At 34.2% G+C, this 24,543-nt stretch overlaps 2 protein-coding genes across 5 annotated transcripts in view; one reads left to right on the forward strand and one right to left on the reverse strand.

Annotated features, from left to right (window-relative positions):
• LOC138700156 (uncharacterized) overlaps positions 1-2,123 on the reverse strand; it is a 38,431-nt gene extending 36,308 nt beyond the window's left edge. Inside the window, exons 1-2 of the mRNA XM_069826554.1 lie at positions 1,944-2,123; positions 1,398-1,664 (exon numbers count right to left, since the gene is read on the reverse strand). The gene's annotated coding sequence lies outside the window, so the exon portion shown is untranslated. The remainder of the gene's footprint in view (positions 1-1,397; positions 1,665-1,943) is intronic.
• Positions 1-24,543, forward strand: part of LOC138700127 (DNA-dependent protein kinase catalytic subunit-like) — a 240,742-nt gene that overhangs the window by 29,903 nt on the left and 186,296 nt on the right. Inside the window, exons 1-2 of one of the 4 annotated variants that reach the window (XM_069826490.1) lie at positions 11,630-11,763; positions 12,159-12,249. The gene's annotated coding sequence lies outside the window, so the exon portion shown is untranslated. The other 3 variants (XM_069826469.1, XM_069826504.1, XM_069826480.1) reach the window with 3 other exon arrangements.

The raw sequence follows: 24,543 nt of genomic DNA on the forward strand, positions 1-24,543 counted from the left end.
ACCCATTACAGAAGCTTTTCTTGAAAAAAAATTAAATCTTTTAAGCAGAAAGGAAAACTGAGAACATATTTTATTTTGTTAACGTTTAATATATATCCATATAAAAGGATGTTAATTTGTGTGCATTAAACTCACAGAACTTTACATCTTTCAATAACTATGCAAAAGTTCATGTCTAAATTCTGTAACACCCATTACACCATGTTTTTTACTTGTTATTCAACTTTGTTAAAATAAACTTAGGAATATGTATGATAAGAACTTTCTTGTGTTAAATTTTAACGTACCTTGTTAATATGTTTCGACCTATTTTCGATCATCTTCAGAACTGGTCGTTGTTGGTCTTGGCGCCTCTTGTTTCTTGTGTGGGTGCGTTCGTAGTGTAGAGTCAAAGAGTGTATGTGTTTTGAAATTGAGTTGTGTGTTGAGAATATCGTTGGGGTGTGTTTTCGTGTGTATGTATATTTCATATTGTTCTAGTGTGTTGAGTTTCTGGCTTTTTGGTTGGATTGCAGTATTTCCATGTCTGTGTTGATGTCTCTGTAGGTGTGGTTGGCATTTGTGATGTGTTCTGCATATGTGGAGGTGTTTTGTAATTTTGTTATGGCTGTGATGTGTTCTTTGTAACGTGTTTGAAATGATCTGCCTGTCTGTCCTATGTAGAAGTTGTTGCAGGTGTTACATTTGAGTTTGTATACGCCTGTGTGATTGTATTTGTTTGTTTGTGTAATCAAGATGTATAAACTTCGGATTATATTGTATTAGAATGTTCAGAAAATGTAGGGGAAATAGTTTTAATAAATAAATTTTGATTCTATTAAGGCTGCATTGAAAGTGTTCAGTTTTTAGCTTTGTGAATGTAATACCCGTTACAATGGAATGACCCATTAATAATAATGAAATATAATTATTAATGCATTATTTTGTAATATTACAATTATATAATAATAATAATTATTATTATTGATGATGTTTCATGTCTTTATTGATTCGTATTGTCGTGACATTGTGTACATTTTGCAGTAGGCCTACTGTATGCCCCAAATTTAAAATAATGTTTAAAGACAATTTATGATTCACAGAATTCCACGCTTTCAGAAGCTCTGCATTACATGATTTATTTTGTTTTCTATTTATTGATAAGGAAGGATGGTCATAAAGCAATGTAATGTATTAAAATCATAAAATATTATTGTCCTAAATAATTTTTATATTTGTTGCGTGTTCGGTAATGTTTTTAAATGTGCCTGTCCAATCGAAGCTTAATTATCAGCCCCCAATAATATACACATTCATTCCTAGAATCGTCATTGACGCTACAAAACGTAAATGTTTTTATTCCCTACTTATTGTTGCAGTTTTTAAGCAGGAATCTCAATATAACTTAGAAAGCTTACCTCAGTGGGAAGAGGTTCATCTTGGTTGTCCCATGGAAATTGAACCGAGCTCCTCAATACACATACTCTTCATAAGCGCTATCTTTGCTTGCTTAATTGAAATCAAAAATCATAATGGCGGTCCAATATGTCATTTGAATTGTTGAAGACGACATTGTTACGCGTTGAGCGATGAACTCGAATTCCATAGAGAATGGAAAAATGGAACTAGCGTCTAGCGTCAGTGGAGTGCGATGTGCGATGCTATTTCTCAATGGGGGAACAGGTCTGAAACAACACATAATAATAATAATAATAATAATAATAATAATAATAATATTATTATTATTATTATAATGTAATAATATAATAATAATAATAATAATAATAATAATCTGTGTTACGAGATAGCAACATTACCAATTCCTTTTTATTTTTACTTCATTTACAACTTAATCAGAAAAAGATATGGTAATATAAAACAAATGAATGATATATTATTGTTATTATTACGCCTAAATATATAATACCGTTAACTAAAAATAAATAAACCTAAATTAAACCTACAATTTGCCGCTTGACGAGCACCCAGTTAACCATTTCACAGAATTATAGTAACTACTTTGAAAATGTCTTGTATAAGATTTTGTTTTAGTTTTATGTTATGTAAGGAGAGGCGCTTTTCTCAGCAAAATTGATCGAACCAGATCGAACTACAATGCTCTCGACTTCAGCCACTGCCATCGTGATCTAATACAGGCCGTAAGGCAGACCACGTGACTCGCTTAACAGCTGATCGCGAAAGGCGGTCTTTCAACCATATGAATTAGTTGCAGTGCATGAAGAATAACATATATTTCTCTGAAATGCAGTGTAATTGCGTCAGTAAAATTTTAAACAGTGATTGTGAGACACTTGAGACACAATTTACTTGCAATTTAAGGTATAATATTATTTTTGGTGTGAAAATTACGTTGTTGCAGGCAAAGTTCGTATGTGTAATACCTGCCTTTATTTCGATTAAATATTGCGTCCTTATGTGGTTAAGTGAAATTTTGGTCTTATAAACAGTAGGCTAAATATGTGTAATAATATATATACGTGAAAGTGAAACATTGACTGGCATGTGAAGTAAGTTGTGGTTAGGCGTAAGTGCAGTGTTACCGATGTTACTCTTGTCTAATCCATTATTGCTAGTTTACCGTATTTGTCTTATTAAATTTAAATTATTGCGCCCTTTTTATTTGTGAATAACCTACATTATACGAGTAAATAATACGACGTTTGATAATATACACAATTTGAACTAAAAACGAGATGCATATAGTATATTACGAAAAATTATACCCTATAGTTTTCATTACTGTTACAGTATCTAGAATTGTAATTAGTTGAAATAAAGCACTCATGCTTCATTACGAAATTCTTGCACATTCATTTATGCACGTTTCAACAATTTTCAGTTACATCGCACGCATAGGCCTATTTTAATGTGTTGAAGTTATAGGTTATGTTTATTCTATCAGTACTTGCCTTATTTTCATATTCGCAATTATGCATTATAATTAAGCATAACGCTACGTATAACTTGTAAATGCAATTTGTCTACACTTCAATTGTATTTATTCGTTTCAGACGGTACTCCAGTCTGAAGTCTGATTAGTTTAATATGTTACTAGGGCTAAACTAGCGCTGAGGTAGTTCCCTTCGTATTCATACATCTTGCATATACAAATTAGTTCGGTTCGTTCAGGATTTTAATATGCCTTGCTTATAGGATCAAATGCATCTCCACAAAAAATAAATTCAACTGTTTTCAGTTCAGAAATTACCGGAACTATACCTCAGGGCTACTAAGTAATATAACGTATGTACATTTCATAGGAGGGACTGTGGTGAATTTTCTACCTATAAGTAAGGACGGTAACCGTGTTCTGAAGTTCATCCTAAAAATATATTCTTTATTAAATCTCAAAACAGTTTTCATTCTCAACTTATAGCCTAAAATGTTGACGCAGATAGGTTATGTTAACATGGTAAATTCTCTTCACATAAAAATAACACAGTTTTATTTATTATTCCTGCCACATTATGCAACACATAAATGGAACTTATGCACATATTACATTGAATAAAAATTTAATTGTATTATTTATTTGTTCCCTATTATACTGGGTTGTAATGAATTGTATTTATCTAATCTACCAGATTAACACACAATTGTACATACACTAATTTCATAGGAGGGACTGTGGTAAATTTTGTACCTACAAGTAAGGAAGGTAGATGTGCTAAATTAAAATCACAATATAAATAATTCTTCTTTATTAAATCTCAAAATAGCTTCCATTCCAAACTTAAAATGTTGATGCAACCAGGTTATGTTAACATGTAAAACTCCGTTCACATTAAAATAACACAGTTTTGTAATTATTTCTGAAACATATTATGCAATAAGAAGTGTGAAGGGGTCTTATACACACATTACACTAAATAAAATTGAGCGCCGACACGCTATAAAGTAAAATATTTCACTCAGCTCCGTATACTCAAATAGAAAAGCCCGACTCATCGAGTGACGTCACACAACCTGCATTACGGCCTGGTCTAGATCACTATGGCAGTGCCACTGCCATCGTGATCTAGACCAGGCCGTAATGTGTGTATAAGATACGTTCACTTCTTACTGCATAATATGTTGCAGAAATAATTACAAAACTATGTTATTTTAATGTGAACGGAGTTTTACATGTTAACATAACCTGTTCGCATCAACATTTTAAGTTTGAAATGGAAGCTATTTTGAGATTTAATAAAGAAGAATTATTTATATTGTGATTTAATTTAGCACATCTATCTTCCTTACTTGTAGGTAGAAAATTTACCACATTCCCTCCTATGAAATAAGTGTAGGTACGTACGGTTGTGTGTTACTTCATCTGGTAGGTTAGATAAATAGAATTCAATACGACCCAGTATAGTAGGGAACAAATAAATAATACAATTAAATTGTTATTCAATGCAATGTGTGCATAAGTTCCGGCTAGTTCCATTTATTTGCTGCATAATGTGGCAGGAATAATTATAAAACTGTATTATTTTTATGTGAAAAGAATTCACCATGTTAACATAACCTATTTGCACCAACATTTTAAGTTGAGAACGAAAGCTATTTTGAGATTTAATAAAGAATATATTTAGGATAAACTTCAGAACACGGTTATCTTCCTTACTTATAGGTAGAAAATTCACCACAGTCCCTCCTATGAAATGTACATATGGTTATATTACTTAACTAGGGTTAAACGAGTGCTGAGGTATAATTCCGGTAACTTCTGAACTGAAAACAGTTGAATTTATTTTTTGTGGAGATGCATTTCATCCTCTAAGCAAGGCATAATAAAAGCCTGAACTAACCGAACTAATTAGTATATGCAAGGTGTATGAATACGAAGGGAACTACCTCAGCGCTAGTTTAGCCCTGGTAACATATTAAACTAATGAGACTGGAGTACCGTATGAAACGAATAAATACAATTGAAGTGTAGACAAATTGCATTTACAAGTTATACGTAGCGTTATGCTTAATTATGATGCATAATTGCGAATATAGAAATAAGGCAAGTACTGATAGAGTAAACAAAACCTATAATGTCAACACATCAAAATATGCGTGCGATGCAACTGAAAATTGTTGAAACGTGCTTAAATGAATGTGCAAGAATTTCGTAATGAAGCGAGCGTGCTTTATTTCAATTAATTACAATACTAGATACTGTAACAGTAATGAAAACTATAAGGGAAGTATAATTTTTCATAATATACTATAATATGTATCTCGTGTTTAGGTCAAATTGTGTATATTATCAAACGTCGTATTATTTATAATGTAGATTATTCGCACATAAGAAGGGCGCAATAATTTAAATTTAATAAAACAAATACGGTAAACTAACAATAATGGATTAGACAAGAGTAACATCAGCAACGCTGCACTTAGGCCTAATCATAATTTACTTTACATCCCAGTCAATGTTTCACTTTCACGTGTATATTATTACACACATTTACTGTTTATAACACCAAAAATTCACTTAACCACATAAGGGCGCAATATTTAATCGAAATAAAGGCAGGTAAACACATACGAACTTTGCCTGCAACAACGTAATTTTCACACCAAAAATAATATTACACCTTACGTTGCAAGTGAATTGTGTCTGAAGTGTCTCACAATCACTGCTTAAAATTTTACTGATGCGATTACATTGCATTTCAGAGAAATATATGTTATTTTTCATGTACTGCAACTATTGATATGGTTGAAAGACCGCCCTTCGCGATCAGCTGTTAAGCGAGTCACGTGGTCTGCCTTACGGCCTGTATTAGATCACGATGGCAGTGCGCTCGCGTTCGGTATCGGTGAAGTTGGAACAGGCAGGAGTCACCCGTTCCATTGCCATTACTTCGTCAGATTTAACCTTCCTATTGTGAATGGGTCTAATTGACCCATTGCATTTATTAAAATTAACACAAAACCTACAAAAAACAGAGATAATGTGACAAGACTTGGAGTAATCCTAAAAAACATGATTAGCAATATTTCCTATTACTTTTAGCTACAAAAATATAGTACTTCGTCATATTTTTCACTTTGACACATCTATTGTGTTTGGGTCATTTAGACCCAGTCACGGATTTTGATTTTAATGATGAGTTACGTACTGTTGTTGTGTTCCGATACACTCTCTCACACACTCACATTCTCTCACTCAAACACTCACTCTCACACACATTCACTCTCACACAGTCTCACTCACTCACTCACACTGATATTAGCCTGTGTGTACAGATCTGCTTGATAATCACTTCAAGAACTATGGGACAATATGTATAGTAGACCTGTTTTCTGTGCAACAGTATCACTTCAATTTTTTTATACTACTAGCAGGTTTCTCAGGTTTGACAACAAATCAGTCCGACCAGTTAGATGACGTCATGATAAATTGGCTACTATTATATCTTTTTTCTAAATGTCAAAAATGTTCTTACCCTACCAAGATGTCACAGTATATGAGCAGTTGGTGCCATTTCGAGACAAATGTTCCTACCGCCAGTACACAAAATCCTGAGCCAAGTATGGTATAAAATTGTGATATAAAAACAGCATAATATGTTTGCGCAGCAGAAATGTGCAAAGCAACGCCAGAAAGTGGACTACGAGAAACAAACCAACGCAGAAATATTGGTAGCATTGAAAAGACTGATCACAACATCACCACGAACAATTTTTTTACCGGCTATATTTTGGCCGATCCCACGCCGTGGTCTAAGGCATCCTGCCTAGGACTCGCATTACGGAATGCGCGCGGGTTCGAGTCCTCATGAGCGAAGAAATTTTCTCATGAAATTTCGGCCAATGTATGGGACCGGTGCCCACCCAGCATCGTGATGCACTTGGGGAGCTATGATAGGTAGCGAAATCCGGTTATGCAAACCAGCTATAATGGCTGGGAGGCTCATCATTCTAACCACACGATACCTCCATTCTGGTTGGATGACCGTGAGGCCAGCAGTCAGCTGATCGGTCTTGGCCTTTCATGGGCTGTAGCGCCACAGATTATATTTTGGCCGAGGAACTTCTCAAGAAGAATCTAACGTTAGTCAGAACTCTAAGAAAAAATAAACCATAAGATATGCAGGGTGTCCAACCATGTTCGGATTTCAGTCCGACGTAACTATGGTGTCGTATGTGTCTTAGAAGAATAAATCAGTGATTTTGCTGTCCACAGTGCATCACGACTGCAGTCTATCTTCAGAACACAGAAAGCCTGAAATCATATTACATTACAACAAAACGAAGGGAGGAATTGACACCACGGATAAATGTGCCAGTATCTACTCTTGCAAAAGGAGTGCCAAAAGATCGTCTGAATGTGTGTTTTATAATGTACTTGATATTGCAGGAATAAATGCTTATGTATTATATGTTCATGCGAGTACAATCTAAGTAAATTGTACAGATGAAGATTGTTCCTGAAGGAATTGGACTAGGACTACAATTAACACAAGCAATGAGAGAAAAAAAAAGATGACAAGAAGCCTGCCTCAGAAGATAAAACTAAGTTTGGAAAATGTTCCAGGAACGAGTTCAGAAGAAAGTGCAACAAAATGAAATGCAGACCGAAGAAAGACCAAATTACTATAAAAATGCAATAGGTGCAAAGCGTTCCCCTGCCAAGATCATGCAAACATTTGAGGCCTATTGCAACATTTGCATAGAATAAATTGGTAATTATTTTGTGTTCACACATTGGAAAACAGGATATTATATGCTTGTTTTGAACCAAGGCTTAAATAAAAGATGTTTTACTATTATATCCATTTTTCAAAGCCTGGGTCAAACTGACCCATTCACAACATGTGTGACAAAGTTTCGAACATAATAGGAAGGTTAACTCAGGCCGCGAATGAGTAAAACGTACGGATTTTTAAAAAACTGTTGTATAATTTTACACACAATATTATCTTAGACTGTGATATTATGTCACGCGAAAAACTCTTCGAGCTTAATTGTTTTCTGAATTATCACTAAAATAAACTAGCATGGATATATATATATATAGCTTGAGATTCCCACTCACATCATCACGCACAGCAGACGAGAAGGGCTCGAGTCATTTTCACTTCACTGCAATAAACCTGCTAATGATAGCTGTTTTTGCTTTTCGAAAACAGCATCTAGGCCTATCCTTTAGAATGAAGTATAATCTCACAATCTCAGTTAAGGGGGCAAGGAGAAGGGGAATAGTCTGTTCCATAGAGGAACCGCCACTGACTAGCGTCAGTGAGGAAGCTGTAGATAAGAAAGTTGACAGTATTGTTGGTGACTGGTAAATCCGGCCCTGTAACGAATTTCACCCACTCCACTTCTAACAGTCCGCACGCTGTCAACAAACACGTGACAAACAGAGGTAGAGGGTAGAGAAGAGACTGCCCTGCTACTGCTACTATTGATAAAAAAAACATTTTACTCACCGGTGAATCATAATGGTGTTGCTTCAATTATATTAGCCTCAGAAACCGTTTTAGCTGTATTTCATAACAGCCATCCCATTAACTGAACACATTAACCTGTTCAAATATTTTATTTACTATTACATATTACTTTCTTATTTTCTGTTACAAAAAAGGGCGCTGTTTAAAAAAAAACAGTACTATATAAACGATTGGATACACTTAGATAAATCACACGAGAAATGCCAAAATTCAAACATTAACCAAAATGACATATTGCAAAAAAGGGACGAATTCACATTGCATATTTCTGACAACAAAATCAGAAGGAAAATAAGTTTGAAAAGATTTCTAAGACCCTGGTAAATTACTACGTACATTAGTTCGCCGAAATTAACTATTTCATCAAACATTTGTGACAGATGGTAATTAAAACATTATTGGAAACTTAGGACTGCAGTGTCCTAAATGTAATATATCGAATAGCAAATGCACATTAAAGCTATCTGAGGGTATTCTGAAAATGACTATAACTACAGCTAAATAGTAAATACTAGTTCGCTATTAAGTAGTTTAATTAGTAACGGGAAAACGTTATGCCAATCCAGTCGCAGTCATTTCAACAGCTGTAAATGAATTAACATACTCCTTTAATAAATTGCGAGATAATCACACTCTTCAGTAATTTCAAAATTGTTTTGATAAGCTAAGTGCAAATTAAGAGAAAGTGCCAGCCAGCACTTTGCTGTAAAAATAGAATAAAATAATACTTTTAAGACGTCGCGTTGTGAAAGTAGCTAGCAATACATTTTCACAAGAAAGAATTGTAGGGTCCACAGTTACGACAACATGTGCTTCCCAACTAGGCAGTCCGTGGTTCCATTCCTGACGTGGGGTGAAATTTATCTCTATGCCACAGGACTCGGTAGGTCTTGCACTTGTCCTGTAACGTCTCCACGATGGTCCTGTATTGTGAGAGATATGTCATCTCCTACATCTCGTTGGCTTGTTGAGTCGGTTAAGGGGAGGTGGTACACCATGGCAGATTAAAATATGTGTATGTGTCCTGATCCATTTATAAAAATGTCAATCAGTACAGAAACCACCAATATATTAGTTTACCAAATTTCATCGCCCTAGGATTGGTAGTTTTAGAGAAAATCCAAAATAAAGATAGCAAATTTAATATTGCGGAGATAGGGTGTACCACCTCCCCTTAAGGTGGAGATAAAACAAGACAAAGAAGTTGTGTACAAAGACCTGCCGAAGAATAGCGAGACTCCCTCGAATCATTAAGTAATGGACAAAGGGCTAAAGTAACGAAGAAGTTCATTACGCGTCATCATCAGTAATTATCAAGTCAGGCTTGGCATTGAAATCAGGTTCCCGCTTTTAAACTAGGCAGAGGGAGTCGGATGTTAACACCGAATGAGTAAGTCCAAGACGACATTTATTATAACTAAAAACTTGAAACAATTATAAAGAAGAAGACACTAACTAAAATAAATTGTTATAACAAAAACTAAAGAGCTAGTAATATATTACAGAACGCGAAAGCGAAAGATCACCAGACCAAATGTTTTCAATATGTACAACACACAGGCAGGCAGGCAGGAAGGCAAGACTGAGGACCTGACCACCTGACAACCATAAACTGACTGACAAACTCTTGCTACTGAAGCGTGTGGTGGGTGGGGAGCAATTTTCACCCCTAACTTCTCCAAGTTCTAGGGTCGGATTTACCAGTCACTAACAGTACTTGGGTTGAGACAGAGCCTTGGCTCTGCATAGACTCAACTGACATGGTCAATAATTTGAGACAATAATAATAATAATAATAAAATCCGCCTGTCATAGCAGGTGACCATATAGGTCCGGAAAACAATTTAAAAAAATGTATATATGAAATAGAGAGAAAAATCAATACAGTTGGTAGCAATCATAGTACAATATGCAATTTATACTTCAGTTTTTGAAAGATGGGACATGAACAGGAGCGTTGCGATCGAAAAAACAACTGAATGTCATATCGCGTGGTAGGTCTGTTGCAACGAGTTAGAAAGAGAAGAATCTCTCTTTCTAACTCGTTGGTCTGTTGCTATGATAACAGTTGAGTTGCCAAACTTACCATTCCCACGTGGCGAGTGCTTAATAGCTCTCTTAGCGACATTTATTGTGCACACAGTGTTAGCATTGGTACGTTTCGTCTTTGATTCTCTGTCGATTTTTGTATTGTTTTCTTACATTCGCGTCAATTGTCAATGAATGTTTTAACGTCAGCCATTTGAACGTCAATTGCTAGCTTCCATCAGCTGGCAGCGTGGTAGTCCATATTGGCAACATAGCACTGTAGTTCCAAGCTCGGACGCTTAACTGTCATGCCCCATCTTTCGAAAAACAAAGTATAGAAAGTTTAAGAGATTAAACATTATATAAATGATTATGTAAATGTCTATGGATTTCTTTAAGATATTTAAACAAATATTTTTAATATCTTGGGATGACATATTATCATATTGTTTCAAAATGTCAGTAGTATATTTATACGCCGATCCGCGGGCACCAAAAAGCAAACCCCTCACCTCCCATGTGTAATCAATTGAATTATATCTCTCACTCAAGTGAGGAACACATGGGCGGTAAATGACTTGATTTTCTTTATCAATTTATTGGCTTATTTTACGACACTGTATCAACATCTAGGTTTTAGCATCTGAATGAAATGAAGGTGATAATGCCGGTGAAATGAGTCCGGAGTCCAGCACCGAAAGTTACCCAGCATTTGCTCGTATTGGGTTGAGGGGAAAATCCCGGGATTCGAACCCGGGCCACCTGATTTCGCGGCCAGACGCGCTGACCGTTACTCCATAGGTGTGGACTTTTCTTTATCAATCGCTAATGCTTGAGATACATCCTTTTCGAACCGTACAGTTGGGTCCAATATTACTGCCGTCGTTTGTCTATTAAGAGCAACTATAGACCCTCGCCTGTTACTGCCATCCTCGTATATACTATGTACTTCAAGATTTTTATTTTCCCTTAAATCTGAGGCAATATAAGAGCGAACACTATGATGACGTACTTCCGCTTATATAAATATTAAATCTTGGAGATTTTGTAGTTGCAAAGTTGCTATAGCTGTAGGTGGTAACATTGGAAATGCAAAATTCGTCAAGGTTGCCAGTAGAGAAATATGAGATATAACCCAATATAACTCATTTGAATATAATATAGTCTTAGTGAATACTTTTATTTTATCAATATTGTTATTTTCGTCAGTAATTTAAATAAAATATTTGATTAATATTGTTATTTTCATCAGTAATTTACATAAAATTCTCTTTATTAATAGACGTTATTAAAGTCATAGGTTGGTCGCACTTTTACGCTTGCCAAATGTATTGAAAAAAGATAGAATTAATGTGGTACTTTGTTGGTTTCTTTGTTACTATTTTATATTATTTTTTACTAGTAATACATACTATTAATATAATATTGACAAGTAAAGGTGTTTGTTTAGGGGTTTAATTTAAATCACTCATCGATACACATGGACTTCAAAAAAAATTTATGTGGTTATTTTGACAGAATATTAACATAAGTTAAGGTTAGGTTAGACATCGGTGCCGACATGTCATTGTCTCATTTTTTATTTTGTATAATATTCTAAGCGTCCAGCGCATAATATAATTTGAATGCATTTTATTTATATTAAATTGGTATTTACGTAAAGAGATATTGGAGCTCTACTCTTTATTGTTTCAGGTGGCGTTGTGCTATAATTAGCAAATACAACAAACCAGTTACGCACGTGTGGAAAACATAGGAGCAACAATTAACATGTTACAGACTAAGAGTAAGGTGTACGTTTTGGTATTGGTTCAAAATGAAGTATTCGACAGTCGATTTCCGAAGTAGATAATGTAATAAAAGTCTTAATGTATTGCATACCGTACGTTTGAAACTAATATAATTTTCTCTTATAATGTATATATTAAAATAGCTTTATGAAATATTTCATATGTTAGAATATTAGTATGGTAGTATTTTATTACCATAGTACTAGGCAGCAAATGCTAAGGCAGTACATTGAAGTACATTATACTTGTATTGTATTGCCTTAGGCCTAAATATTTTTAAATAAAAATAATATTACCCTTAGAATATTACGTATTAAATATCAGTTGAGATCACGGTTAGTTTACAGTGTATGAGCGAGGGCTGTAAATTATCATATGAAGCTTTAATTCAGGTCCATCTGTAAAGAAGTCAGGAGACAACCAATATGTTATGCACTAGAATTTTATCATCATAGCATAATATGCAAACAAAAATTGAAATGAATATCTTGTCAACTTCGGACAATGACAGTGAGAAAGAAGAAGAAACTGGTATTACTAGTGAAGATGGTAGTTTTGACAGTAGCACCTCAGAAATAGATATGAAAGGAAGGGTGATGTTTGAAAATGGGGATAGAGGCAATTCCATCATAGAACACATACCCTCTTGTACAAGACTGATGTATAATCAGAAATATGAGTGCAAGGAATGTTCAAAATCATTTTCCTCTAGGTCTGGATTTCGAGATCATAAAGCAATGCATAAGGGGGAAACTCGTTACATTTGCCAAATGTGCAAAAAGCACTTTTATTCTAGCATCAAACTGCATCGACATGAAATGACTCATAAAACAGAACGACCTTTCGTTTGTGATGTTTGTGGTAAGAGTTACAAATCTGGTGGAGACTTGAAGTCTCACCTTCCTAGTCATTCAGGTGAACGTCCGTACTTGTGTAGTGTGTGTGGTAAAGCATTCAAGGTGAAGAGTGTGTTGACGGATCATTTACGCTGCCATAGTGGGGAGAAGCCCTATGTTTGCCATTCTTGTGGCAAGAGCTTCTCAAAGAAACGTAATTTAACTGATCATTACAAGATTCATAGTGGTGAGAAACCGTATATCTGTAACTTATGTGGCAAAGGATTTACGTACAAAAGTGGTCTCACTAAACACGGAATTGTGCACACTAGGGAGAAACCATATATGTGTGCCTTTTGTGCACGTGCATTTTCTGATAAGTGGCACTTAACACAGCATTTACGCTTGCATACGGGTGAAAAACCTTATGTTTGTGATCTCTGTGGTCAAGCATTCACACACAATGTATCACTTAGGGAACATGTTCGACAGCATAGTGGGAAACTCTGGACTTGTGATGTGTGTGGGAAGTCATACTCCAGTCGAAGTAGTCTCACGGCCCATACCAAACAAATGCATGCAGTGTAATTCACTACATGTTTTATTTTTTTTAACAACATGGAGAAATAAATGTCAGATTTAAGAATTCTTTCTTTTGTGACTTAATTATAGGGAAGACCAGGTAACTTGATACCCTAAGGGTGAAACCTAACCATTTTTCCCCCATTACTACAAATGCTAGTGGATTATGGTGATTTTCTAGTTTGAAGGTTGAATTTTCTTTTGCCAACTTCGTTTCGAATTTCGATACTGACAAATACTATAAATGGTAGTGATTTTGTAACCGGTATGTTGGCAGCTGAGGCAAATATCGACAATATTTGCCGGTACTGGAGTTCCATGAAATTAAAATTGTACTAGATTTCTCAGCCGGTTACTGCAAGATAGTGAAATTCGAACTTATTAATAATTAATTAATATTAGTATTAATATTAATACATAATAGTTATGTTATGTGTTGCGTTGTGGTTATAATTCAAGAATAGTCAGATAAGTGCGAATGAATATAATATACTTGGGCGTGATAATGCACGTGGGTAATGGATAGAAATATTATTTCAAATTTTAATGAATTTCTTTCGTGTTTAGATTTTTATTACTATGTCAAAAAAATGAAATAGTGTTGCAGTGACTCCTCCAAGGAAGAAAATGTGTGGCATTCAGAGTACGCTTCAGAAATCTGTAGTTCACGTGTATAATGAGTTGAAGAAAGAAGATAATGAAGAAGGAATTATGCTAACGGAGACAGCAATTACAACCAGAATAGGACAATTATTAGGAGTAAGTATTCTTAAGCATACATTTCAAAGTGGTATTCAGTTTTAGGAGTTTGCACTAATAATTTCATGATTGTGGTCAAACAAAACAAATTTTTAGGTTAGGCCTAATGTTTAATCAAGTCAGTGATTTTCATATTGCCAAACTAAATACATTTAAGATACTGTAATACTGCAGTAGGTGATAGCTTAAATACATTTACAAATTAGACGAACAAGTAATCAAACAGCACGAAAGTAAATTTCCAGTTTTCTCTTTTGATATTAAATTAACCGTTCAGATCACAATTTACATGCCACATCGGCCGAAGAAAATACAAGTCATATTGTAATTATTAACTTGATATTGCAGCAAATATTACATGAATGTTGGCCTGTTATGGTGCTTAAAAATAATTCAGTTTTATATAATAACTATATAACATACTCTATAAAGCATAGGAACGTTGATTCTGGCTGAATAATTTATTCATGACTGGTCTAAGTAATATTAAATATGGTGTTTCTTCAAAAAAGCTACCCCACCCAAAGTACTTGTTAAGATATAACACTCGAGAGGACGAGGACGCACTACTGGGAAACTAACCATTTCTCTTCGTCCTGGACCTCTCGCATGTTATATTGGTAATTAGTAACAAGTTTGAGGGAGGGACTACAACAATGCATTAGAATATACAGGTAAGTGTCAAAGGATTTTTGTGCTGAAAGTATTTGTGGCTGTGCACTAAAACCACGTGTTCATCACTATGTAAATATCACAGAAATCAATTAAACAAAATAAAATTATGCCTTCTTTGGTGTAGCTTTTCTGGAGAATTACCTAAATATTAGCCTACTTAAACCTATCGTAGACCCAACCTAACATGTTGATCATTTTCTATTCATATAGCTGTAAATGTTGGTATTATGCATGAATTTTATGATATAACAATTTTTAGAAGTATTATGTTATTGTTTGTTATTACAGCTTGGCTTAACTACAGCCACGAAAGTGATCAATTCACACAAGGGGACCCCACTCGTGACACCAGGAAAACATAGACTACGTAAACATCCAGTGACTGATGCTGATGATTTTACGAAAGATGCAATTGCGAGATTTATTTATGACAAGTTACATAAAGGTAGGGAAGTTACAGGAATTATTGTGTTGATTTATGCAATGTAATTCTGATATTAGTCATAGGCCTATGCATAAAAATATGGCATAATTTTCATTTACTGTTACAGGGGAAGTACTAACAGCAGCAAAAGTTCTGGAACATATGAATGATGATTATGAAACATATTTATTTAGAGTATCCTTATCATCGGTGAAAAAAATTTTGAAAGAGATGAAATTTCTATGGAGCAAAGGGGATCCTTATACACATGTATGAGAAAGTGATGTTATTCGTTTTTAAGAGAATATATAAGAAATGTGGAGCGTGAGAACCCTAAACCCGTAGTATTCTTGGATGAGACTTGGATTTTTATGAATGGTAAATTTCAATGTATTGTGAGACATTGAGTGATTGAATTTTTTACTAACAAATAGATTAACACTTATGTGGAATATGAAATTGCAATTAATATAGGCTACTAGTAATGAATTCAGGTGGGAACAACATGTTTTGCAATTAATAGTTTCATATTATAACTAGAGGTTAGTTATAAAATTCTTGAACGGTTTTCCTGTCTTTAAAATTTTTGTGTCTCTTAGAGTGTCAATGTGAATTGCTTTTCTCTCTCTGTTTTTTTAAGTATGATCACCCACTTATTCATGAAATAAACCAGGTGAAGTTTCCAGTGACATGAATGGTGTTATTCATAGACCAACAAATGAGGGTGGAAGATTAGATGCCGGAACGAAAGGTGGATTTATACTCGGTAAGTTATATTGATTTATATTTTACATAAATTTGGCAAGAGTAATTTTTTAAATCAGGGTACAAAAATATAAAAATTGGTGACTAAATAAAAACGTGGGAAAGCCTTTCACCAAAGAGGATCTCATGTCATGTCATGTTATGTTATGTTATGTTTTATTTTCTTTATTTAAATGCTGTGAATTCATGTGACGTAATTATATGCCCAGGTATAATTTTTATTGCAGGTGCTGATTTAATTTTTTCATGCAATTGAAAGAAAAGTCAGGACTACCATAGTGCTATGAATAGCCCTGTAGTTGAGAAGTGGGTGCAAACACAGTTGTTGACCTGAGAACATTAGGGCAATGCGTTATTGTCATGGATAGTGCTGCATATCATAGCAGACTTGTGAAAAATCAGCCAACAACAAAATGGAGGAAAGAACAGCTACTGGTGATTGCAATTGAATATAATAGATTTGTTGTACTAAATGATAAGAGTTGTACTAAATGATAAGAGTTGATGGTGTGAAATCACCTTTTGATATTACATTGCAATATTAATTTCCATACTTTACAGTCATTATTATTATTATTATTATTATTATCTTTACTACTACTACTACTACTACTACTACTACTTATAGATGCTACTTTTTTCTTTCAGGTGAAATTGAATCTACATAAGAATCCTAAAACAACAGAGCCTTGCCAATTACTGTTCTGAAGCTGCCTTGTCTTATGTGTTGTGTCTATATACAATTAATTCTTTCAGTTTTTTTTCCCCTTTAATGTAATGAAGTTGTTGGTTGATTGATACCAAGTGTTCAGCAGTTGATGTCATTTGTTATCTTGCACTCCAATATTTAACCAGATGATTGAAAGCTGTGTAAAGTTAAACAGTCAAGACAATGATCCATATCTTCATTGAGATTTCAGAAATGGCATGGGGAGATTCTGAAATATCAGTTCTTTGTAAATATTTGAGACAATCATGGCCTGTGATAATATGAGTACTGCCACTGTAGATTTTCATAGAAGTTCAGTTATTAAATTAGGTGTATTATTTTTACTATGTATTGTACTATATTTTTGTTTCGCTTAATTGATGAATTATATATGCTGTAAATTGAATAGTAGACTGTAGGTCTATAGCTTAACTGATGAATTGTATGTGCTGTAAATTAAATAGTAGGCTGTATACCACAAGTGATGAATTGTTTATGCTTGTAATGTGAAGTAATTTGCATGATATTTATTATCAGTTTCTGTATATTTCAACTGATTGAATTGTTTATACTTTTAAATTGAATTAACTTGCTTGCTATGTATTATATTTTATAGCTTAACTGATGAATAATTGTTTAGGTTTGTCAATTTAATAATCTGAGTGCCATGTACTTCATATTTTTAGTGGAGCCACCAATGTAGCTTAGTCGGTAGACTTGTTGGCCTGCAAATTCAGAGCTGCACTCGAGGGTAGTTTGGATCCCCCATTTGGTCTGATTAGTTGGTTTCTTCTGAGGATTTTCCTCCATCGTGGAGCAGACGCCGGATGGCCTATTGCAATTTTTTCATTTGCTTTAGAATCATTCCGATTTTTGTTACCACATTGTCGTGTTCTGATCTTGTTATTCTTTTAACAGTGTGGTAAGATGCAGGTATAGATAACCTTACAGTAATTTTGCTACCTTTCAGCTACCTCATTACCTCCCACTCCATAAAGTTCATGGATCCACGGAAGTACCAGTCGTCGATGTAATTCGACCATTTTGCTTAAAATATTAAAACACTGTAAAATATTGAGATTTCATGCTGTTACGTCCATTACTGCAGCAAGAACATCTGATTTTGAATCTGATAGTATGACAGCCTTCTCAGATTTATGAAGTCGATACTGGAGATTTTGTAAGCTTAAAAGTGTATCTAAATTTTCACTATCAAAATTAGTCAGTGTTTGAAGTTAGTTAGTTAGTTAGTTAGTTAGTTAGTTAGTTAGTGGCGTTTAAAAAGGGCGCGTCAGCTACTATGGCTATTTGCGCCCTTATCTAAAATCTTTCACTAAACACAAACACAATACAATAACCAGAATGTTTAAAAAGCTAAAAAGCGTTGTCACGGTTAAAATGGGGCAAACAAGTGTTTGAATATAATTCCCTGTAAAAGGGAATATACTGGTATTGTACTACAACACCACTACATCTATGGCTTGGTAAACAGGATCCATCTATAAAAAATACTGTATGTAGTCACTCACTGACCAGATCATTTATCGTTTCTAATGATTTTTAAAATGTCTGGAGAAGTATCACATTTCTTAACATCATCTGTTAAAGTTAACTTATATACTATTCATTTTGAAATAACTTGGGATTGTGTTTTATTAGTAAAGTTTCCCTTAATTGAGCAAGTTTGAGTTCTCCAAGTAGAGTCAAAAAGTCTGTTGGGATTTTGGCTCAGTTTATTAATATTTGTGGACTGTGATTTTTTGTTCTAGACAACCATATTATCTGCAAATGATGAGATTATCATAAGATCTATTTCTTTAGTTAGACCATCGACATTAATATTGGAAAATGTATTCCTGAAAACAACAATGTGGGAAGCCCAGATGAATCTGTCTCTATTTACATATTTGTGACAATGAATCAAATAATCAAGTCACTGACCCAGTGTAACACTTTATCATGGACACCCTAAGTTTGCAATTTCTTAAGTGATTTATATCTACAGAGCCATATGATCCTTGAAAATAAATTAAAATTGTTAAGTTGTTTTGTTTTCTGTTTAAAATATCTTTAATATCTTGACTAAAATTTAAAATCTGTCCATTTGTTGAATGCAATTCTCTAAAGTCAACCCAATAAAATGAAAGTTAGTTACTAGTTTCCAGGAACCAATTCAATCTATGAAATCATCTCTTCCATAATTTTGGCTATCATACTAGTAAGTGGTATCTGTCGATAACTCGAAAAGATATTAGTTGAATAATTGCTTTTCAAAATTGATGTTATGATAGATTTTCTCCAGACAGATATTGTATTTTAGATGAGATTACAAGATAAAAGTAGTGAGTTTGCTTGTTTGCCAACATGTTTAAGAAAATCAGCATGTGTATTGTCTGGACTTGGAGATGTTTTGGGTCTTATGTTATTAAATTAATAGTAATATTCAGTTCTTGATTAAATATTGTTATATAAAGTAGATAGTAGATTTAATATTTCTTTCAGTTTTTCCTTAATAGTCTGACGTACACAGATAAAACTAACAACCACACCACCAACTAATCTAATAGAAATTAAAATATAATTAAATGTAGTAAAAGTAATTAAAATTATAAATACACGTAATAAACCATAACCCCCTAATTTCAACAATATACTATTTTATTCCCTTTTACAGCTTGTAGATAATTATTAATTATAGTTATTACTTATTAGCATAATATTTATTGAACTTATTGGCTATTTCACTTCGTTTGAAAGATGTTATTGTGTACAAAAAGCATTTTTTGATGATCGTTTCATGCTGTATGTTGTGTATAAATCTATGATTTCTGGCCATCTGTTCTGTGTAATCCATCTTTTGTATAGAATTAATAAAATATTCTTTTGGTAGTAATTATTTTATTAATTGAGTATTTAATTTTCACCAGCTCACATTTCTTGAATCATTTGCTTTTTCTTATTTAAATTTAGGACACAAGAGCCAAAAAGAGACTTCACAGTTATGTATCATACATTTTTTCAATGACAGACGTGGAGTTGCAGAAATAATAAGTGTAAGTGTAGCATTATTAAGCAATTTACAAACAAATGAAATCTTTAAAAAGGTATCTAGAAGTGAAATTACTTATGGCTTTTAAGGACCAAAATTATTTTTGTAAGTTGATTTATTATTATTTCAGTTTTAGCATAGTTGTATTATCCAATTCCTTACTAATTTCAAAAGATAATCAGAAGTTCATTCGAATTCCAACCAAAAGTCAATTGGTTATTAATTTATCTACCTTTAGGAAGTACAGTATATGTACGCTGGAATCTTTGAAGTGAAGTGGCAATAATTTAATTGGTCTTGGAACAGATTTGATTCTTGAATATTATATACTATACTTTGTTGTATATTTACGTCTAGTAACCTATTAATGCTAATACTAATAATAATGTAAAGGAATAAAAGAATAGAACATAGCAATACATTTCTCATTATTATTGAAACTATTTAGAATAACCTTCCAACATTAAGGTAAAGTACGGTGAGTAAAGAAGTCATTCAGTACATAGGATCGTGATTTTACTACATGTGGTGATATCTGGTAACAGTTGGCAACACTGACAAGGCGGAAATATTTGCTGTTTGGGAACTGAACTTACGTGATCCTCACTATATACAGAGTGGAAGATAACCACTGCACCAAAATGAAACTGGTAAGAAATCATGAGGATAGATTTGAAAAATCGAAATAAGTTTTTTCCTAACATTTACCATTTTAGAGGAAATCGTTATGTTTCTATGAAGCATTTGACAACATCACGGCTACTGCAATAACTAGCAAGCATGGTCTGCACTGTGGCAGGGTCATAGCAGATGTAAACAAAAGCAACTCCTAACATTCGTCATCCTTTCTCTTTAGGGTAGGAAGAGAATGAGATAATGCACTTATGGCTTCAACATCATCATTTCCTGCATCTCCCACTGGAGCAAAGGGCCTCAACAAACTTTCGCCACCATCTTCTATTCTGAGTGATATTGAAAATTTCATACCATGCTGTCCCTGCCGTCTGTATTTGCTCTTCCACTGTTCTTCTACAGGTAACCTTTGGTTTTCCTCTATTTCTACTGCCTTGGGGGTTCCATCTTAAAGCTTCTTTCTCAATAGAATTTTCCTTCCGAAGAGTATGGCCAATCCATCCCTATTTCCTTCATTCTGCTCTTCTTGGCTCTTTCTCATAACTCTGTTTGAAATTGTGTTTGGCACCAAATATTTAAGACCCTTTTAAGGAAGCGATTTGTAAAAACTTTGAGAGATCTCTAAAGTTATCTTCTATGTTTCACAACCATATAGAAGAACTGCTTTCGCATTACTCTGAAATATTCTGATTGCAATTGGATACATCCCCTCAACCAAAAGAGAAACTTTACAAATTTTTTAGGTGAACTTCAAGAGGATCATAAGAAATTCTTCAACTTTACACGAATGAGTGTACAAAGTTGTGACTATATATTAGGGTTAATAAGCATTTAATTGTTTATGTTATTTGTGTTTTGACAGTCTTTTAATTGTTAGTTTTAAACAATATAATACTTACAAATGGCTTTTAAGAAACCCGCAGGTTCATTGCCATCCTCACATAAACCCACCATTGGTCCCTATCCTGTGCAAGATTAATCCAGTCTCTATCACCATATGCCACCTCCCTCAAATCCATTTTAATATTATCCTCCCATCTACGTCTTGGCCTCCCCAAAGGTCTTTTTCCCTCTGGCCTCCCATCTAACACTCTATATCCATTTCTGGATTCGCCCATACGTGCTACATGCCCTGCTCATCTCAAATGTCTGGATTTAATGTTCCTAATTATGTCAGATGAATACAATGCGTGCAGTTCTGCGTTCTGTAACTTTCTTCATTCTCCTTTAACTTCATCACTCTTAGCCCCAAATATTTTCCTAAGAACCTTATTCTAAAACACTCTTAATCTCTGTTCCTCTCTCAAAGTGAGAGTCCAAGTTTCACAACCATACAGAACAACCGGTAATATACTGTTTTATAAATTCTAACTTTCAGTTTTTTGACAGCAGACTAGATGACAAAAGCTTCTCAACCGAATAATAACATGCATTTGCCATATTTATTCTGCGTTTAATTTCCTCTCGAGTGTCATTATATTTATTACTGTTGCTCCAAGATATTTGAATTTTTCCACCTCTTCGAAGGATAAATCTCCAATTTTTATAGCCTATTTCCGTTTCATACAATATTCTGGTCACGAGACATAATCATATACTTAATCTTTTCGGAGTTTACTTCCAAACCTATTACTTTACTTCCTTCAAGTAAAATGTCCGTGTTTTCCCTAATTGTTTGTGGATTTTCTTCTAACATATTCACGTCATTCGCATAGATAAGTTGATGTAACCCGTTCAATTTCAAACCCTCCTTGTTATCCTGAACTTTCCTAATGGCATATTCTAGAGCGAAGTTAAAAGATAAAGATGATAGTGCATCTCTTTGCTTTAGTCCGCAATGAATTGGAAAAGCATCAGACAGAAGCTGGTCTATATGGACTCTGCTGTAAGTTTCATTGAGACACATTTTAATTAATCCTACTAGTTTCTTGGGAATAGCAAATTCAATAAGAATGTTATATGAAACTTCTCTATTAACCGAGTCATATGCCTTTTTGAAATCAATGAATAATTGATGGACTCTACCCTTATACTCCCATTTTTTCTCTAATATCTCTCGAATACAAAAAATCTGATCAGTAGTCGATCTATTAAGCCTAAAACCGCACTGATGATCCCCAATAATTTCATCTACATATAAGGTTAATCTTCTCAAAGGAATATTGAACAAAATTTTGTACGACGTCAACAAAAGTGATATTCCTTGAAAGTTAGTCTTGCCCCTGTCTTAAAAATAGTTACAATTATAGACTCTTTCCATTGTTCTGGTACAATTTCCTTTTCCCAAATAGCAACTACAAGCTTATAAATTTCGCTAGATAATGTACTTCCACCCTCTTGTAATAATAATAATAATAATAATAATAATAATAATAATAAAATATGTTACTGCATACCTGAAGCATTCTTTTCCTGAGATATTTCTTCCCAAAATCAGTCAGTAGCGTCTTTTTTTAGCATACTCTTGTAATGTATAATTGTATATTACAGGTCTTTCCTGAACTGGAACAACAAATCACATTAATCTGAATTTCCTTCCGATACTCGGAAACACTGATAATATGAAATAATGAAAGCATGTGCAAACTGGACCATCTCTAGTTTCCTCGAGCCGAGACATAATTCCAGACACCTTCACTGTTTTGCCTCAAACAGTCTCTGACACCCTGAGACAAGCGTCTCTATCTATGTGCGGCGGATCCATAACAAACCTTATTAACTTTATCCTCGAGTAGGTCTCTACAAAAATGACTTGTCTCAAGCTATCTTGTCTCTTCCTGTGTGCTCTCAGCCTAAGAAATCAGTAAGTGGTTTCTTGTCCTGGAAACAATGATTTAGGAATTGCGACAAGTTGCTGTACTTTTAGAAGATATCCACTGTTTTTGTTTCTTACATTGAGACACCAAATGTAGGCTTTGTAATGTAAAAGAAGAAACTGCCTTACTGTGATTATGACTAATTCCGCCTCGGAAGATACAAATTGTGTGGTACAATAAATCTGTGGCGCCACCTGCATAGCTCTGTCGGCTAAGGCGCTTGCCTGGAGTTGCGTTCGGGCGCGGGTTCGATTTCCGCTTGGGCTGATTATCTGGTTGGGCTTTTTCCGAGGTTTTCCCCAACTGTAAGACAAATGTCAGATAATCTATGGCGAATCCTCGGCCTCATCTCGCCCAATACCATCTCACTATCACTAAACCCATCGACGCTAAATAACCTCATAGTTGATACAGCGTCGTTAAATAACCAAGTAAAAAAAATAATAAATAAATCTGTGGTAGAGAACATCACCAAAAGGGAGTCTGAATAAATTGGTACAATTTAATGAAGTTTCAGGACTGTTTATTTCCACCTTTTGGCATTACAAAAGTGAGAACTTAGGTCCACTGAGTCTCAAAGCCATCTATTGTTTTAGTTCATTTCATTATATAAGTCAGAAATACTATGGTAATTGCAATAAGAGATTGAAATGAGACACAAAGTTACAGTATATAGGCTTCATAAGAAAAAAAAAAAGCCTTAATAACTCTAATCTCTTTTGAAAGAGAAACCAACATCTTAGCCATGTGCCAAATAGATAAAAGCTCTGCACTTTGTAGTCTGTCCTCTCTTATTATAGGTCTACACTACAATATTGAGGATTCCACACTTCCACTTGATCTGCATATTACATGTATTAGATGTGCATACACACGCGCGCACACACACACACACACACACACACACAGTGTAAATTGATATATGAGACCAACTCCAAGAATGGATTCATACAATAAAATTCGTTCAGATTCTGTTTTCTTTCTCTTCAGGATATAGGCAATTTTGTCTTCTAATCTCTCTTTATAAGAGGTGCCCAGAATG

Source organism: Periplaneta americana, chromosome 1, assembly GCF_040183065.1.
Source record: "Periplaneta americana isolate PAMFEO1 chromosome 1, P.americana_PAMFEO1_priV1, whole genome shotgun sequence".
Classification (NCBI taxonomy): Eukaryota; Metazoa; Arthropoda; class Insecta; order Blattodea; family Blattidae; genus Periplaneta; species Periplaneta americana.